Source organism: Pecten maximus, chromosome 1 (assembly GCF_902652985.1).
Source record: "Pecten maximus chromosome 1, xPecMax1.1, whole genome shotgun sequence".
Taxonomy (NCBI): domain Eukaryota; kingdom Metazoa; phylum Mollusca; class Bivalvia; order Pectinida; family Pectinidae; genus Pecten; species Pecten maximus.
This window is the reverse complement of record NC_047015.1, coordinates 9,701,376-9,722,656: the sequence shown is the minus strand read 5'-3', so window position 1 is coordinate 9,722,656 and position 21,281 is coordinate 9,701,376. Positions and strand designations below refer to the sequence as shown.

The following is a 21,281-nucleotide window of genomic DNA, read 5'->3' as shown; positions in this document are numbered from 1 at the left end:
GTACTAGTGATGTGGGTCACGACATATAGTTTACATGTACTAATCACGTAGGTCACGAGACCCTAGATAACCGGTTATAATGATAGTGATCATGAGACCCTAGTTCACCTGTACTTATGACGTGACACCCTAGTTTACCTGTACTTAAGACGTGACACCCTAGTTTACCTGTACTTAAGACGTGACACCCTAGTTTACCTGTACTAATAAAATGGGACCCTAGTATACCTGTATTAATGACGTGATACCCTAGTGTACCTGTATTAATGACGTGATACCCTAGTGTACCTGTATTTATGACGTGAGGCCCTAGTGTACCTGTATTAATGACGTGATACCCTAGTGTACCTGTATTAATGACGTGATACCCTAGTGTACCTGTATTAATGACGTGAGACCCTAGTGTACCTGTATTAATGACGTGATACCCTAGTGTACCTGTATTAATGACGTTATACCCTAGTGTACCTGTATTAATGACGTGATACCCTAGTGTACCTGTATTGATGACGTGATACCCTAGTGTACCTGTATTGATGACGTGATACCCTAGTGTACCTGTATTGATGACGTGACACCCTAGTGTACCTGTATTTTTGACGTGAGACCGTAGTGGACCTGCATTAATGACGTGATACCCTAGTGTACCTGTATTAATGACGTGAGACCCTAGTGTACTTGTATTAATGACATGATACCCTAGTGTACCTGTATTAATGACATGATACCCTAGTGTACCTGTATTAATGACATGATACCCTAGTGTACATGTGTTTATGACATGAGACCCTAGTTTACCTGTACTTAGGACGTGAGACCCTAGTGTACCTGTACTAATGACGTGAGACCCTAGTGTACCTGTACTATTGACGCGAGACCCTAGTGTACCTGTACTAATGACGTGAGACCTTAGTTTACCTGTATCAATAATGTGAGACCCTAAATTTATTTGTACTAATTATGTGAGACTCTAGATTACCTGTACTAATGATGTTGGGTACTACACCTAACTTACCTATACAAATGATGTCGGTCACGAGGCACAAAATGTTGTTTACCGGTAATAATGATGTGGATCACGAAACCATAGTTTACCGGTAAAAATGATGGTGTTCACGAGACTTTGGTTCACCTTAGTAATGATTTGGGTCATTATATCATGCTGTTGATATCAAATTTAGTAAAGTGTATTATTTACTGATAACAATTTTTGAACCACACCGTGTTACAAGTTTGCTTTATACCACTAAATTCATATGACAGGAAACTTTCACATGCGTTTGTCTTTTGCGCAGTAAGTTGGTAGATTTCCTGTTTGTTATAAATACTGACGTCTGACAGGAGATTAGTTTTAATCAGATAGAGGAGCGTGATAACAAATATCATTATGGATCTAATTACAGCTGTCTGAGACATTACACTTTGTACAGGTCTGTTACAGCGGACTCGCTTCCTGGCAAGGTCGCCATATTATCCTGACGCACGGGATATCTTAGCAACAGTGATTGCCATCTTAGTGTTCGTATGTCAATTGACACATTCCCGGAAGGGATGACCAGTTATTTATTCTAAAGGATGAAAAGTAGCAACTGAGTCAGATAGAATGTTGTTTTATGCTGTTTTACCTGACTATCTTATCATAGTCTCCATTATATATGTCTGTCTTTCCTGTCTATTTTACGTTTATCTCTTACCTGCCTTCTTGACCTGTTTACATTACCTGTCCATATATAACATGGTTATTTCCTTTATCTGTTTACAGTACCTGCCATTTTTACCAGATTGTATACCTGTTTGCCTTACCTGCCCATATATAGCGTTCTTTGTCTGATTCTTTACCTGACTTTCTTGCCTTACACTCAATGGGTAAATCCTCCATCCAGCCCCTGTGAGCTATGACTGTTTTGAAACACTAACAACGTTCTCCCCTGTATCCTTTTTAACTAATCAATGTGAATTATCATGTTATACATTTTACCAGTTATAAGAACATATGTTCCACTAGTATGTACTTTATCTTAATGCACCAAAAGAAGCAGTTGATCTTACTTTTTCGACATTTTATTAATTATATTTGCCTTACCTGCTTACCTTCCCATACCTACCTATTTTACACGTCTGTTTAACCTGCCTATTAAATATCTGAAATTGATTTCGATTTAAAGTACTCGTGGAAATGTGTTTTACTGACATGTACTAAAGAGTGTAAGTATTACCTTCTCTACAATTATAAACTCTATCAAACCAATACTCCATCTCATGTAAGAATTCAAATCTTCCATCGGTATGGACTATTTTCAGTTTGAAATAATATGTCCGGTTTAAACAACAACATTGATGGTTATTCCACTCTGATGTGTCTATGAAAAGACTAGTAAAGAGTTAGATAATGGTAAATAAAGGCAAGCCACTCAAAACAAAGACTAGATAATGATAAATAAAGACAAGCCACTCAAAACAAAGACTAGATAATGGTAAATAAAGGCAAGCCACTCAAAACAAAGACTAGTAAAGAGTTAGATAATGATAAATAAAGACAAGCCACTCAAAACAAAGACTAGATAATGGTAAATAAAGGCAAGCCACTCAAAACAAAGACTAGTAAAGAGTTAGATAATGATAAATAAAGACAAGCCACTCAAAACAAAGACTAGATAATGGTAAATAAAGGCAAGCCACTCAAAACAAAGACTAGATAATGGTAAATAAAGGCAAGCCACTCAAAACAAAGACTAGATAATGGTAAATAAAGGCAAGCCACTCAAAACAAAGACTAGATAATGGTAAATAAAGGCAAGCCACTCAAAACAAAGACTAGATAATGATAAATAAAGACAAGCCACTCAAAACAAAGACTAGATAATGATAAATAAAGACAAGCCACTCAAAACAAAGACTAGTAAAGAGTTAGATAATGATAAATAAAGACAAGCCACTCAAAACAAAGACTAGATAATGATAAATAAAGACAAGCCACTCAAAACAAAGACTAGATAATGATAAATAAAGACAAGCCACTCAAAACAAAGACTAGTAAAGAGTTAGATAATGATAAATAAAGACAAGCCACTCAAAACAAAGACTAGATAATGATAAATAAAGACAAGCCACTCAAAACAAAGACTAGATAATGATAAATAAAGACAAGCCACTCAAAACAAAGACTAGTAAAGAGTTAGATAATGATAAATAAAGACAAGCCACTCAAAACAAAGACTAGTAAAGAGTTAGATAATGATAAATAAAGACAAGCCACTCAAAACAAAGACTAGATAATGGTAAATAAAGACAAGCCACTCAAAACAAAGACTAGTAAAGAGTTAGATAATGATAAATAAAGACAAGCCACTCAAAACAAAGACTAGTAAAGAGTTAGATAATGATAAATAAAGACAAGCCACTCAAAACAAAGACTAGATAATGGTAAATAAAGACAAGCCACTCAAAACAAAGACTAGTAAAGAGTTAGATAATGATAAATAAAGACAAGCCACTCAAAACAAAGACTAGTAAAGAGTTAGATAATGATAAATAAAGGCAAGCCACTCAAAACAAAGACTAGTAAAGAGTTAGATAATGGCAATAAAAGGCAAGCCACTCAAAACAAAGACTAGTAAAGAGTTAGATAATGGCAATAAAAGGCAAGCCACTCAAAACAAAGACTAGTAAAGAGTTAGATAATGATAAATAAAGACAAGCCCCTCAAAACAAAGACTAGTAAAGAGTTAGATAATGATAAATAAAGACAAGCCACTCAAAACAAAGACTAGACATAAGTAACAAAAGACAAGCCCCTCAAAACAAAGACTAGTAAAGAGTTAGATAATGATAAATAAAGACAAGCCCCTCAAAACAAAGACTAGTAAAGAGTTAGATAATGATAAATAAAGACAAGCCACTCAAAACAGTGACTAGACATAAGTAACAAAAGACAAGCCCCTCAAAACAAAGACTAGTAAAGAGTTAGATAATGATAAATAAAGACAAGCCACTCAAAACAAAGACTAGTAAAGAGTTAGATAATGGCAATAAAAGGCAAGCCACTCAAAACAAAGACTAGTAAAGAGTTAGATAATGGCAATAAAAGGCAAGCCACTCAAAACAAAGACTAGTAAAGAGTTAGATAATGGCAATAAAAGGCAAGCCACTCAAAACAAAGACTAGTAAAGAGTTAGATAATGGCAATAAAAGGCAAGCCACTCAAAACAAAGACTAGTAAAGAGTTAGATAATGGCAATAAAAGGCAAGCCACTCAAAACAAAGACTAGTAAAGAGTTAGATAATGGCAATAAAAGACAAGCCACTCAAAACAAAGACTAGTAAAGAGTTAGATAATGATAAATAAAGACAAGCCACTCAAAACAAAGACTAGACATAAGTAACAAAAGGCAAGCCCCTCAAAACAAAGACTAGATAATGATAAATAAAGACAAGCCCCTCAAAACAAAGACAAGAAAATTAAAAATAAAGACAGGACCATAGATTATGTCCATTGCTGTATTGACAGGCAACCTTGTATGGAGAGTTTACGGGACCATCAAGTGTATTCATTGCTGTAATGACAGGCAACCTTGTATGGAGAGTTTACGGGACCATCAAGTGTATTCATTGCTGTAATGACAGGCAACCTTGTATGGAGAGTTTACGGGACCATCAAGTGTATTCATTGCTGTAATGACAGGCAACCTTGTATGGAGAGTTTACGGGACCATCAAGTGTATTCATTGCTGTAATGACAGGCAACCTTGTATGGAGAGTTTACAGGACCATCAAGTGTATTCATTGCTGTAATGACAGGCAACCTTGTATGGAGAGTTTACGGGACCATCAAGTGTATTCATTGCTGTAATGACAGGCAACCTTTTATGGAGAGTTTACAGGACCATCAAGTGTATTCATTGCTGTAATGACAGGCAACCTTTTATGGAGAGTTTACGGGACCATCAAGTGTATTCATTGCTGTAATGACAGGCAACCTTGTATGGAGAGTTTACGGGACCATCAAGTGTATTCATTGCTGTAATGACAGGCAACCTTGTATGGAGAGTTTACGGGACCATCAAGTGTATTCATTGCTGTAATGACAGGCAACCTTGTATGGAGAGTTTACGGGACCATCAAGTGTATGCATTGCTGTAATATTTACACTCTGTGTTGCATTTGCATATGTGTCGTTAGTAAACCAAATTGTATTCATGAGACTGTATACTACAATTTACAGTGATTCGGTCAGTGTAGGAATACAGCTCCAGGTGTTGTAGGTTCAACAATGGCTGCCAGGTACTTTCGGTCTAGAGAGCTTTGGAATGCTAGCATTTATTTACAGAAGCCACAACGAAAAATAAAGAAACGTCACAAGTTATGAGGGTATTATTTTATAATAGGAAAAATGTAGTCAACATGAAATTACTATAAGTGTCATTCTTGATCTATACGGAATATGATCAAATTGTCAATGTTGTCACACTCACAGGGGCTCGTTCCGAATTTTCAGAAATACAAGACACGACAACAATAAAAGTAAAGTATTTATAAAAAAAAATCTTGTATAAATATCGGGAGTACCGACATTGTTTCCGGTTGTTTGTGTGAAGGCCTACTGGATTTTAGTTTTGTGGTTATTCACTGATGTCAAAGGCCTACCTTACAAAATCGAGCCCCTGTGAAGTTGAAAATCGTCTGCTAAGTTACCGACACTGAGTTGACCGGTTAGACTGAAATCTGTTTCGAACGAAATATCCTTGGAATCGTTTTCCCCTACTGTCAAGACGACGTTCATTTAGAATTTAAGAGCTGATATTCTTCTTAAAATAACGTAAATCCAATCGATAGAAACATAAGTGTTTCCGAGGAATCGAACCTGTCCTGGGAAATGCCCGTTCAACGCCGCATCACTTCTTAATGTTAATTGTATATCATTGCGCAGAAAAAACGGTTTCGAGAACAATCAGAAATTATGCAATTGTGAACAATTTGACGATACCAACAGACGTATATGAAATAAAAAATAAAGCCAAATTTTACAAAAATTATCGTATGTGCTTGCTATTAATAACGTCATCAGGGACTATATTATTCCTTCTGGAAATTTCGGCTGTTCCGGTATTTGAACTTGATGACGTCAATGATAGGGTAAGCGGCAAATTTAAACGCGCCATAACCTACAGTAAATAAAAAATCTTTATGAATGTAAATATTAGCTTTGAACTGTTACCAAATAGTAGTATACAGTCGATATGAATACAATTTGGGTGACAGATAAATATTTCATGTCGCCCTTAACGGGCGACATTCTATTTATCGGTCACCCAAATTCTGTATACTACCATTTGGTAACAGTTCAATGCTTAAATGACAGGCAACCTTTTATGGAGAGTTTACGGAACCATCAAGTGTATTCATTGCTGTTACGGGACCATCAAGTGTATTCATTGCTGTAATAAAAGGCAACCTTGTAAGGAGAGTTTACAGGACTATAATCTGTATTCATTGCTGTAATGACAGGCAACCTTGTATGGAGAGTTAACAGGACTATAATCAGTATCCATTGCTGTAATGACATGCAACCTTGTATGGAGAGTTTACAGGACCATCAAGTGTATTCATTGCTTAAATGACAGGCAACCTTTTATGGAGAGTTTACGGGACCATCAAGTGTATTCATTGCTGTAATGACAGGCAACCTTGTATGGAGAGTTTACGGGACCACCAAGTGTATTCATTGCTATAATGGCAGGCAACCTTTTATGGAGAGTTTACAGGACCATCAAGTGTATTCATTGCTGTAATGACAGGCAACCTTTTATGGAGAGTTTACGGGACCATGTAGTGTATTCATTGCTGTAATGACAAGCAACTTTGTATGGAGAGTTTACGGGACTATCAAGTGTATTCATTGCTGTAATGACAGGAAACTTTGTATGGAGAGTTTACGGGACCATCAAGTGTATTCATTGCTGTAATGACAGGCAACCTTGTATGGAGAGTTTACGGGACCATCAAGTGTATTCATTGCTGTAATGACAAGCAACTTTGTATGGAGAGTTTACAGGACCAAAATATGTATGTATTGCTGTAATGAAAAGCAACCTTGTATAAAGAGTTTACAGGACTATAATCAGAAAATTCTGTATCCATTGCTGTGGTGACAGTCAACCTTGTATGGAGAGTTTTCAGTGCCATAAAATGTATTCATTGCTGTAATGACAGGCAACCTTATTTTATCGTTTACAGGACCATAAACTGTACTTATTGCTGTAATGACAAGCAACCTTATATGATCGTTTACAGGACCATAAACTGTATTTATTGCTGTAATGACAAGCAACCTTATATGATCGTTTACAGGACCATAAACTGTATTCATTGCTGTAATGACAAGCAACCTTATATGTCCATAAACTTACAGGAGAAGTATCTTCAATGTTACTAGAAATAAGCGCATGCTGTAGTCGTTAGATATTTTACCAAACTTGTAGTCTGATTGCACTCCTTGGAAAAAGATGAGTTACAATATACACATAGAAGTTGGTATAGAGTACTTACACAGTAACAACTGATACTTTTACAAAATAAATAATTCTTATTTATATCGGAAACACTTACCTGGTTATTCACCGACAAATAGATATAATTTGGTTCTATATAATCCCGAATATTGTTGACCACTTCCCAAGTCACACACAAGTAGATAATGAAATACGAATGTTTAAACTGTAACGCCTGCTAGCGACCCTTGGTATCAGCACGCTACCTGTGATACCTGATTTCTGCGGACTGACTATTTTGCAATAAACAGCAGTGGCGATATAAATTAGTTCTATGTGGGGTGGTCGCGCAGGTATTAGTAATGCGTGTTGCTAGGCAAAATCAAATATTCATTAGATAAACCGTTTTTTTTCCAGATGTAACAGCCAGTACTGAATATGAGGCTGACTGTTATATTGTATTACTGGTGATGTCATAGCAATGATTCAAGAATCTTATTCAATCAGCACTTTTATTGTTCTGAGTATGATATAATGATCTCACAGAGATGAAGTTTCAATCGGAGTGTCAGAGAGAATGCGTAGTGATTTATCATGAAGATGAAGTTTTATCCGGAAATAAAATTTGTTAAAAATTGATCCGGAAAGTCAGAGCTTGGAGAAAAGAAAAAATCGGGTTGATCGAGAAATTAAACTGTATATTTGATTTTACACAAACAACGATGTGTAAGGTGGAGATAATCAGGATATAGAAGCCAGTGTTTCTGGAAAATAACATCAACCTGACGTTAAACCAAACGGAATTCACGCAGTTTTTAGAGAAAATTATTTGAATATTTGAATTGAGTGTTTGGTAACCACCATAGAGTGCTTGATTACCACCATTGAGTGTTTGGTTACCACAATTGAGTGTCTGCTAATCACCAAAGAGTGATGGCTAACCACCATATAGTGTTTGGTAACCACCATAGTGTTTGGTAACCACCATAGAGTGTTTGGTAACCACCATAGAGTGTTTGGTTACCACCATATAGTGTTTGGTAACCACCATAGAGTGTTTGGTTACCACCATATAGTCTTTAGTAACCATCATATAGTGTTTTTACCACCATACAGTGTTTGGCTACCACCAAAGAGTGTTGGTTAGCAATTTAAGTTTGTTCAATATAGTGTTTGGTAACACCATAGAGTGTTGATAACCAATATAGTTTGGTTACCACAATGATGTTGTAACACCAAAAGTTTTTTACCCACCTAAGTGTTTGGTTCACAATAGTGTTGGTAACCACCATAGAGGTTGGTAACCACCATAAGTGTGTGGTAAAAAGTGGTTTGGTCCACCATGAGGTTTTCCCTTTTCCATGACACCTGTGTATTCCACCATAAGTGCTGGCAAAATTTGAGTGTCGGTAACCACCAAAGTGTGGTACCCCCATAGAGTTGAGTAACCACTAAGGATGTTTTGGTTACCACCTAAGTGGTTTCACCAAGTGTGTTACCACTATAGGCTCCTTTTGGTAACACCATAAGTGTTTGGTTACCACCATAATTAAGTGTTTGGTAACCACCATAAGTGTTTGGACCCCATATAGTGTTTGGTTACCACCAATAGTTTTGTACCACATTCATGTTGTCTTAAAATTGGTAACCCATATAGTGTTTTTACCACCTATCAATTTTGAACCCCATAGTGTTTGGTTCCCCCTTTAAAGTGTTTGGTAACCCAATAGTGTTTCTACAAGTGTGTACCACCATATAGTGTTTGGTAACCACCAAAGTGTTGGTTCCCCCATATAGTGTTTTCACCAGAAGTGTTTGGTACCACCATAGTGTTTTTTTCCACCATAACAGTGTTTGGTTCCACAACAGGTTTGTTTAACCACCATTGGTTCGCTACCACCAAAGTGTGGCTAACCACCATATAGTGTTGTACCACAAGAGTGGTTTGGTTACCACATATGTTGTTTACCCACTACATGTTGGTTACCACCATAAGTGTTTGGTACCACCAAAGTGTTTGGTACACCATTATAGGTTTGGTTACCACCATAAGTGTTGGTCCACCATATAGTTTTTTTAACCCCTACAGTGTTTGGTACCACCATATAGGTTTACCCTGTGTTGTACCACCCTACAGTGTTTGGTTACCACCAAAGAGTGTTTGGCTACCACCATATAGTGTTTTTACCACCATAGAGTGTTTGGCTACCACCATATAGTGTTTTTACCACCCTACAGTGTTTGGTTACCACCATATAGTGTTTTTACCACCATATAGTGTTTGGTTACCACCATATAGTGTTTTTACCACCATATAGTGTTTTTACCACCATATAGTGTTTTTACCACCATAGAGTGTTTGGCTACCACCATATAGTGTTTTTACCACCATAGAGTGTTTGGCTACCACCATATAGTGTTTTACCACCATACAGTGTTTGGTTCCACCATATAGTGTTTGGTTACCACCATATAGTGTTTGGTAACCACCATATAGTGTTTTACCACCATATAGTGTTTGGTTACCACCATACAGTGTTTGGTTACCACCATATAGTGTTTGGTAACCACCATATAGTGTTTTTACCACCATACAGTGTTTGGTTACCACCATATAGTGTTTGGTAAGCATCATATAGTGTTTTTACCACCATACAGTGTTTGGTTACCACCATATAGTGTTTTTACCACCATAGAGTGTTTGGCTACCACCATATAGTGTTTTTACCACCATAGAGTGTTTGGCTACCACCATATAGTGTTTTACCACCATACAGTGTTTGGTTACCACCATATAGTGTTTGGTTACCACCATATAGTGTTTGGTAACCACCATATAGTGTTTTACCACCATATAGTGTTTGGTTACCACCATACAGTGTTTGGTTACCACCATAGAGTGTTTGGTAACCACCATATAGTGTTTTACCACCATATAGTGTTTGGTTACCACCATACAGTGTTTGGTTACCACCATACAGTGTTGGTTACCACCATATAGTGTTTGGTTACCACCATATAGTGTTTGGTTACCACCATACAGTGTTGGTTACCACCATACAGTGTTTGGTTACCACCATATAGTGTTTGGTTACCACCATATATTGTTTGGTAACCACCATATAGTGTTTGGCTACCACCATATGGTGTTTGGTTACCACCATATAGTGTTTGCTTACCACCATATAGTGTTTGCTTACCACCATACAGTGTTTGGTTACCACCATATAGTGTTTGGTAAGCACCATACAGTTTGTACCACCAAAGTGTTGGTTACCACCATAAGTGTTTGGTTACACCAAATGATGGTTTTACCACCATAGTGTTGGCTACCACCAAGGTTGGTTACCACCATAGGTGTTGGTTTAACCACCCATAAGTGTTTTTACCACCATACAGTGTTTGGTTACCACCATAATTATAGTGTTTGGTAAGCACCATACAGTGTTTGGTTACCACCATATAATTATAGTGTTTGGTAACCACCATAGAGTGTTTGGCTACCACCATATAGTGTTTTTACCACCATAGAGTGTTTGGCTACCACCATATGGTGGTTACCACCATAAGTGTTGGTGTAACCACCATATAGTGTTTGTAACCACCATTAGTGTTTGGTACCACCATAAGTGTTTGTTACCACCATATGTGTGTTGGTTACCACCAATTGTTTTGGGCCACCATATAAGTTTGGAACCACCTGAGTGTTTGGTACACCAATAGGTTTTACCACATATAAGTGTTTGGTAACCACCAAAAGTGTTTGGTACCACATAAGTGTTGTCCCAACTGTTTGGTTACCACCTAATGTTTTTCCACCATATGTGTTTGGTTACCACCATATAGTGTTTGGTTACCACATAGTGTTGTTACCACCTAGTAGTTGGTTACCACCATATAGTGTTTTACCACCATACAGTGTTTGGTTACCACCATATAGTGTTGTAGCTCTGTTTGTGTTAACCATCATAAAGTTTTTGGCTACACCAAGTGTTGTTCCCTAGATGTTTGGCTACCACATATAGTGTTTCCCATAGATTTGGACCACATAAGGTTACACCATAGAGTGTTTTACCAAAATAAGTGTTTGTACCACTCAGTGTTGGACCACATAGTGTTTGGTAACCACATAATAAGTTTTGGTACCCCCATAATTTTTGGCTCCCACAATATAGGTGTACCACCATAGAGTGTTGGTACCACCATAAGTGTTTTACACCATAAGTGTGGCCCTATGGGTTTTGTACCACAATAGTGTTTGGTTACCACCATATAGTGTTTGGTAACCACCATAGATGGTTCCACCATAGAGGGGTGGTCCCAAACCCAATATGTTGTAACACCAAAGTGTGATTGTTTACCACAAGTGTGGTAACCCCAAAGTAGTGTTTACACCAAAGTGTTTGGTTACCACCATAGAGGTTTGTAACACCATAAGGTTTTTACCCCCAAGTGTTTGGTTACACACCAATATGGTTTTACCACCATAGTGGTTTGGTTACCACAATAAGTGTTTTTACCACCATAATGTTTGTTCCACCTTAGAGTGTTGGTTACCACCATATAGTTTTGTTACCACCAATAGTGTTGGAACCTAGTTTGGTACCACAAGAGTTTGGTAACCACCATAATTTTGGTTACAACCTTAGATGTTTGACCACATAATTTTTTTAACCACCATTAGTGTTTAACCCAAACATGAGTGTTGGTTACCCAATAGTGTTTGGTAACACCATAGAGTGTTTTACCACCATAGAGTTTGGTACCCCATATAGTGTTTGGTACCACCTAGAGTTTTTGGGGTTACCACCATATAGTTTTTTTAAACCACCATAGAGGTTTTACCACCATAGAGTGTTGTTACCACCATGAGTGTTTGGTTACCACCAAAGGTGGTAACCACATGGATTCTACCACCATAGAGTGCTGATACCCATTAGGTCTGTACCATCAGAATGGTTTGGTAACACCACATAAGTGTGGCTAACCACCAAGAGTGTTTGGTACCACCATAAGTGTTTGTTACCACCATAAGGTTTTGGAACCACCAATAGTGTTGTTACCACCATAGTGTTTGGTACACCATAAGTGTTGGAAAAGCCCAAATTGTTTGGTTACCACCATATGGTTTTGTTACCACCATAAGTGTTTGGTACCACCAATAGGTGTTGGTTACCACCATATGGTTTTACCACCAAAGTGTGGAACCACCATGAGTGTTGGTAACCCCAAGGGGTTTGGTTACCACCATAGAGTGTTTGGTTCCACCATATGTGTTGGGTTACCACCTAAGTGTTTGGTACCACCATATGGTGTTGGTTACCACCATAGGTTTTTGGTACCCCCATAGAGTGTTTGGTTACCACAAAGGGTTTGTTTTCACCATAAGGGGTTTGGTACCACCATGGGTGTTGATTACCCCCTTTAGTGTTGTTACCACCAAAGAGTGTGGTAACCACCATAGAGTGAGGGTAACCCAAAGGGTGTTTGGTACCACATAAGGTTTGGTACCACCATATAGTGTTGGTTACACCAATAGTTGTTTGGTAACCACCAAAGGTTTGGTAACCACCTAGAGGTGTTTGGTACCCCCAATAGGTGTTGGGTTAACCACCGTAATTTTTTAACCACCATACAGTTTTGGGGAACCACCAAAATTTTTGGTTACCACAATATGGTTTGGTACCACCATAAGGTTTTTTAACCAATGGTGTTTGGTTCACCACCATATAGTGTTGGTAACCATTTTTGAGGTTTGGACTACACATATGTTTTTTCCCACCAATAGTTTTTACCCCATAAAGTTGGTACCACCATATGGGTTTGGTAGCACATATGTGTTTGTACCACCATAAAGTGTTTGGTACCCCCCATATATGTTTTTCCCCATAGAGGGTTTGGAAACCACCATAAGGGGTTTTACCCCCCATAGTGTTGATCCCATAGAAGTGTTTGTTTACCACCATGAGTGTTTGGTAACAAGATTGGTAACCACCATAGAGTGTGGTAACCCCCAAAGAGTTGTTTGGTTACCACCATAGAGGTGTTTGGTTACCACCATAAGTTTTGGTACCACCAAAAAGGGGTTTTGGGTTTACCACCAATGGTGTTGGGTTCCCACCATAGTGTTTGTAACCACCCTATAGTGTTGGTTACCCCCAAATGGGTTTTAACCACCAAAAGGGTTTGGGGTTCCACCTAGAGTGTTTGGTAACCACCAGAGTGTTTGGTTACCACCATAGAGTGTTTGGTTACCACCAAAGAGTGTTTGGTTACCACCATATAGTGTTTGGTTACCACCATAGAGTGTTTGGTAACCACCATATAGTGTTTGGTTATCACCATATAGTGTTTGGTAACCACCATAGAGTGTTTGGTTACCACCATAAAGTATTTGGTTACCACCATATATTGTTTGGTAACCACCATAGAGTGTTTGGTAGCCACCATATAGTGTTTGTTTAACACCATAGAGTGTTTGGTAACCACCATAAAGTGTTTGGTACCCACCATAGAGTGTTTGGTACCCACCATATAGTGTTTGTTTAACACCATAGAGTGTTTGGTAACCACCATAAAGTGTTTGGTACCCACCATAGAGTGTTTGGTAACCACCATAGATTGTTTGGTTACCACCATAGATTGTTTGGTAACCACCATATAGTGTTTGGTAACCACCATATAGTGTTTGGTTACCACCATTGAGTGTTTGGTTACCACCATAGAGTTTCTGCTAATCACCCTATAGTGTTTGGTTACCACCATAGAGTGTTTGGTAGCCACCATATAGTGTTTGTTTAACACCATAGAGTGTTTGGTAACCACCATATAGTGTTTGGTAACCACCATAGAGTGTTTGGCTACCACCATAGAGTGCTTGATTACCACCATTGAGTGTCTGCTAATCACCAAAGAGTGATGGCTAACCACCATAGAGTGATGGCTAACCACCAAGGAGTGTTTGGTTACCACCATAGAGTGTTTGGTTACCACCATATAGTCTTTGGTAACCACCATAAAGTGTTTGGTTACCACCATATAGTGTTTGGTTACCACCATAGAGTGTTTAGTAACCACCATATAGTGTTTGGTTACCACCATATAGTGTTTTTACCACCATACAGTGTTTGGTTACCACCATAGAGTGTTTGGTAACCACCATATAGTTTTTGGTTATCACCATATAGTGTTTGGTAACCACCATAGAGTGTTTGGTTACCACCAAAGAGTGTTTGGCTACCACCATAAAGTATTTGGTTACCACCATATATTGTTTGGTAACCACCATAGAGTGTTTGGTTACCACCATATAGTGTTTTAACCACCTTAGAGTGTTTGGTTACCACAATAGTGTTTGGTAACCACCATAGAGTGTTTGGTTACCACCATAGAGTATTTGGTTACCACCATGTAGTGTTTGGTAACCACCATAGATTGTTTGGTTACCACCATATAGTGTTTAGTAACCACCATAGAGTGTTTTTACAACCATAGAGTGTTTTTACCACCATAGAGTGTTTGGTTACCACCATATAGTGTTTGGTAACCACCATAGAGTGTTTGACTACCACCATAGAGTGCTTGATTACCACCATTGAGTGTCTGCTAATCACCAAAGAGTGATGGCTAACCACCATAGAGTGATGGCTAACCACCAAGGAGTGTTTGGTTACCACCATATAGTGTTTGGTTACCACCATATAGTCTTTGGTAACCACCATAAAGTGTTTGGTTACCACCATAGAGTGTTTGGTAACCACCATATAGTGTTTGGTTACCACCATAGAGTGTTTGGTTACCACCATATAGTGTTTGGTTACCACCATATAGTGTTTTTTTACCACCATAGAGTGTTTGGTAACCACCAGAGTGTTTGGTTACCACCATAGAGTGTTTGGTTACCACCAAAGAGTGTTTGGTTACCACCATATAGTGTTTGGTTACCACCATAGAGTGTTTGGTAACCGCCATATAGTTTTTGGTTATCACCATATAGTGTTTGGTAACCACCATAGAGTGTTTGGTTACCACCATAAAGTATTTGGTTACCACCATATATTGTTTGGTAACCACCATATAGTGTTTGGTAACCACCATAGAGTGTTTGGTAGCCACCATATAGTGTTTGTTTAACACCATAGAGTGTTTGGTAACCACCATAAAGTGTTTGGTACCCACCATAGAGTGTTTGGTACCCACCATATAGTGTTTGTTTAACACCATAGAGTGTTTGGTAACCACCATAAAGTGTTTGGTACCCACCATAGAGTGTTTGGTAACCACCATAGATTGTTTGGTTACCACCATAGATTGTTTGGTAACCACCATATAGTGTTTGGTAACCACCATATAGTGTTTGGTTACCACCATTGAGTGTTTGGTTACCACCATAGAGTTTCTGCTAATCACCCTATAGTGTTTGGTTACCACCATAGAGTGTTTGGTTACCACAATAAAGTGTTTTTACCACCATATAGTGTTTGGTTACCACCATAGAGTGTTTGGTTACCACAATAAAGTGTTTTTACCACCATAGAGTGTTTGGTTACCACCATAAAGTGTTTGGTTACCACAATATAGTGTTTGGTTACCAACATAGAGTGTTTGGTTACCACAATAAAGTGTTTTTACCACCATAGAGTGTTTGGTTACCACCATATAGTGTTTGGTTACCACCATATAGTGTTTGGTTACCACCAAAGAGTGTTTGGTAACCACCATATAGTGTTTGGTTACCACCATAGAGTGTTTGGTTACCACAATAAAGTGTTTTTACCACCATCGAGTGTTTGGTTACCACCATAAAGGTAATATTCCGATAGTATATTTAACGTAATAAATTATTTCAAAGTTAGTTCTGAAGAAACTAATATATTTATGGTAATATAATCACCAGAAGCATATGCTTCATCTGACGAAACCCCAAGAGTTTAATCGTAAATCATTAATATGCAACGGAAGCAGTGAAACATGATATTGGAGAAAGCTTTTCTACTCTGAATGGATTAACTCAAAACCATCAAACCTTATCCTTCATCTGATTGATTTCCAGCATTTGCTTTTTTCTCTTTTATGGTCGAAAAGACATTGAACGAGTACTTAGCAGCAATATTTTCATATTAAAATGAGAAGATGCGATTTTCTATGATTAACTTAACGTTTCCTGATAACGTTTCTGGATAACATTATAAATAATTCACCAGAGCCAATTTTCTGAGCGTTTAAATAGTGAGGTTACACTACTGGTAGCGGTTTTGTCTTGACGTCGATACTCCGTAAAAAACTTTAGTTGACGTAGGTGTAAAAACCATCCAAGTCTGGATAAGATCTTTAAGGTATGAGAGCTTTTGAGAGATGACCAGGTGGCTTGATGGGTGTCTTCCCCGCGCTCACTTTCTGATATCAAAAATATGAATGATATACCACCGGCCACACTCGCAATTGTCAGTATAGGTTTTGTTAATTTCCCGGAAATCTTCGATATACATGGTAGGTTATATCCCCGCTCACAGGGAGAGTCTTTCATGTCGTCGCTGTCTTTCCGATACAATGGGTTATTTAAGCATTGATAGGAACATTTTTTACTTCATGCTGGAAAGAAAGAAAACCCGAATTGCAAACTTATCATGACGTGCTTTCTTCATAAGTTTGTCATCGAGTTTTCGGTATTACATGTATCTACAATAGGGATGGTTGGGATTTCCATCAGATTAAGCTTAATGCTTAAAACCTCGACGTATGGTATGTATGATTGTGTTTGTTTTATTCTACCGACATGCTACAGACTGTGTCGTATGACCCAGACCTACACAACTGTATTTACTACACACTTGTACCTTCTTCCTGGAGAAATTCTGGCAAGGCTTCGAATAGATCTGTAAAAATTACCTGAAATAAAAAAAAAATTGTGGATTTCTGGTAAAACAATTGACCTGAAATTATCCTGAATTTGGACCTTAAATTGACATGGACTTGACATGAACTTCACATGGAAGAAATTTCCAGGTCAAATTCTGGTCAATTTCATGTTAAATTCAGGTCAATTATTTAACATGAATTGACTATTCTGCTCTTTTCTGGTCAATTTGACCTGAATCTGACCTGAATTGATATGAAGACATTTTGCCTGTGTGACATAATATTTAAAAGTGTTTAGCAACAGAGTGTAGTTTAACCAATTTTCTAGAATTCATTGTAAATTGATGTGAGGTTGAGCTAATATCCAGAAAAATAATAATAAACACATTCATTGGCATATTGTATTAATGGGAAAATAGTTCAACTCTAACACGCCTCTTGAATCTTGGAGAGGATTCAGACTGTATGGGTTCTAGTAGCTGATGTAATGGAAAGGACATCTCAAGTGATATCACGGGAAATGTACTATAACTCATACAATTTATTGTAGTTTTCTAAATAACAAATAACTGGATTCCATAGTACGAAAAAAAAACTTTTCCTTTATAATATCATATCTTCATCGACAAATTCCGGTCCTAAATTAGCTGATCGGGGTTAGTTTTACGCTATTGAATAAGGCAGCTGGAAAAGTAAGAAGGTCTACCATGATATGATAATGAGACGCGGGCCTGAGGCTTCTATATCCAAATCTAAAATATTATCTGATATGATCGCAGGAAAGCCTACACAATAAGTTGTTTTCATCAGTCCTGTGTCTTGTTCCAGGACGGGCCTCCCACTCAACAAACATGGCTGTAGGAGTAGTCACTCCTCGGATTCAGATCGTAACTTAGCGTCTTCTTATTAACCTTGGCATATCATTCCTCCTTGTAAGGTCGTTAAAGACTAAAATTAGTGTAAACCTCTTATCCGGCTGCCTTATGTTTTTAAATAAAGTTCTTTTCAATTCTAAGAGCGTAAAATTACAAGGATTGGTGTTGATTTTTCCTTGGTATCTGCTGATAGTTTTCCGATTTTGTACTCCATCAATATTGCTTATTTATGATTTCCTTTAGTTTTAGTTGGTTAATCATTTCTTTGATTTTCTTGTCATTTGATTCCTTTTTTCCCGCTGTACTATGTCATTGACTCTCTTAAGTAATTCATAGACGAATTTCAAAATTGATTTCTTTAATATTGTGTTGATCTTCGTTTTGGGGTTGTTGTTGTTGAAGGTTTTCTCCATTCCGTCTTTATATGATTTTTTCAGCCTATTTTTTTACGGAGGGCCAACTCTGCCTTATTCTGTCTTCATAGCCTTGTTTATGATTAAATATTTATATTTTCGTTCTATGTCGACTTCTCTGAGTAAATTTCTTTCCGCGGCAAATCGACACCGGACGCAAACAACATTAAATCCGATTTGAAAAAGGTTTGATCTGACAAACTGTCGTCTTTAACGTCATTGCAAGTTAAAATAATTGCTTTTCCTCCTGAAGATTGAAGCACATTTTACATATTCGTTCAAAATCCTTAGATACTGCCAGCGGACTGGAATCTCCCTTCCGTTGTCCAACTTCCCCCGCCTCCCATATTTACGGAGACCTTCATGACGTTGCCATGGTTACAGCATTTTGTTATCTTTTTCTCAACGACTGAATTGAGATTCTTAAAGATTTGACACCATATAACCGACGTTTTTATTACATCCTACGACGCTTGCTCGAAACCTTATTCTTGACAAAATCAGCTTGTCTGTGACGATGATTATGGAACAAATGGGTAGGTCTACCATGATAGTGGATCATATGAGTAGGTCTACCATGATAGTGGATCATGTGAGTAGGTCTACCATGATAGTGGATCATGTGAGAAGGTCTAACATGATAGTGGATCATATGAGTAGGTCTAACATGATAGTGGATCATATGAGTAGGTCTACCATGATAGTGGATCATGTGAGTAGGTATATCATCATGTGAGTAGGTCTGCCATGATAGTGGATCATATGAGTAGGTCTACCATGATAGTGGATCATGTGAGTAGGTCTACCATGATAGTGGATCATATGAGTAGGTCTACCATGATAGTGGATCATGTGAGTAGGTCTACCATGATAGTGGAACAAATAAGGCTTATACAAACACATGGTCGTAAAAATCAGATCTATTATAGAGTAATTGAATTATACATTATATAAAGTTACGTCACGTTATTTATATAGAGAATGTACATATAGAAATCTAGCGTCAGTACCAGAGGCTGCTGTATAGGTTAATCTCAAATCTGAACCATCAGATTTAATTTTGAATTGTGAACATTAAGGTAAAATGACCCCCCGTTTGTATATGGTCAATGTTAGTCTGCAGTAGCCGAAGATATCGTGAGCGGTAGAGACTGTATGTGCCAGTAATATTAAATATTTACTAGCACAGACAACGTGTGGCTTCTGAATTAGCACCATCTCTTTGATGGTTAGAGCCGACATTGCTGGATTCCTCAAAACAGAGGTCAGATACAACCTAGGGGGTATTGATACCCAGCCAGAATGATATGCTGACCTACAGATAAATGATATATTAAGCATGTGTTGGGGAGTTGAGAGGATTTGCAACAAATCTAAATCTGACAACTCAATTCACTTTCAAAAAATGTTAGAATAAAATAAGAACATTTTAACTTTTGGTCGCTGAAATCACTGACGAGTTCCAGAATGACAAAACAGTTGTATGATGCTCCTAACTCCTAAAAGTTAAGTCCACAAAAAGGTAAAATACAATACAAACTTTTTTCTGTATGATTTTGCCATAACGTCACTCCTAGACCTCTAATGAATGTATAAACCAAATAAAAAGGGTATGAGGTGTATACTTTTGGACTTCAAGCTTTCCAAAAACTGATCCCAAAAACTTTTAAGTGGGGTGGGACACCGACGCGGACGCCGGGGGTACAGCATTAGCTCACGGTTACTCGTAACATACATACACACATGCAACTCACTACATCGTACATACACACACCTGTACCCCACTACATCGTACATACACACCTGTACCCCACTACATTGTACATACACACACTTGTACCCCACTACATTGTACATACACACACCTGTACCCCACTACATCGTACATACACACCTGTACCCCACTACATCGTACATACACACCTGTACCCCACTACATCGTACATACACACCTGTACCCCACTACACCGTACATACACACCTGTACCCCACTACATCGTACATACACACACCTGTACCCCACTACATCGTACATACACACACCTGTACCCCACTACATCGTACATACACACCTGTACCCCACTACATCGTACATACACACCTGTACCCCACTACATCGTACATACACACACCTGTACCCCACTACATTGTACATACACACACCTGTACCCCACTACATCGTACATACACACACCTGTACCCCACTACATCGTACATACACACCTGTACCCCACTACATCGTACATGCACACACCTGTACCCCACTACATCGTACAGGCACACCTGTACCCCACTACATCGTACATACACACCTGTACCCCACTACATCGTACATACACACCTATACCCTACAACATCGTACATACACACACCCGTACCCCACTACATCGTTCATACACACACCTGTACCCCACTACATCGTACATACACACCTATACCCCACTACATCGTACATACACACCTATACCCCACTACATCGTACATACACACCTGTACCCCACTACATCGTACATACACACCTGTACCCCACTACATCGTACATGCACACACCTGTACCCCACTACATCGTACATACACACCTGTACCCCACTACATCGTACATACACACACCTATACCCCACTACATCGTACATACACACCTATACCCC

At 38.2% G+C, this 21,281-nt stretch overlaps 1 protein-coding gene across 1 annotated transcript in view; it reads right to left on the bottom strand.

Annotated features, from left to right (window-relative positions):
- Window positions 1-7,767, bottom strand: part of LOC117324373 (mucin-21-like) — a 69,464-nt gene extending 61,697 nt beyond the window's left edge. Inside the window, exon 1 of the mRNA XM_033880201.1 lies at window positions 7,606-7,767. The gene's annotated coding sequence lies outside the window, so the exon portion shown is untranslated. The remainder of the gene's footprint in view (window positions 1-7,605) is intronic.
- Window positions 7,768-21,281: the final 13,514 nt, after the last annotated feature.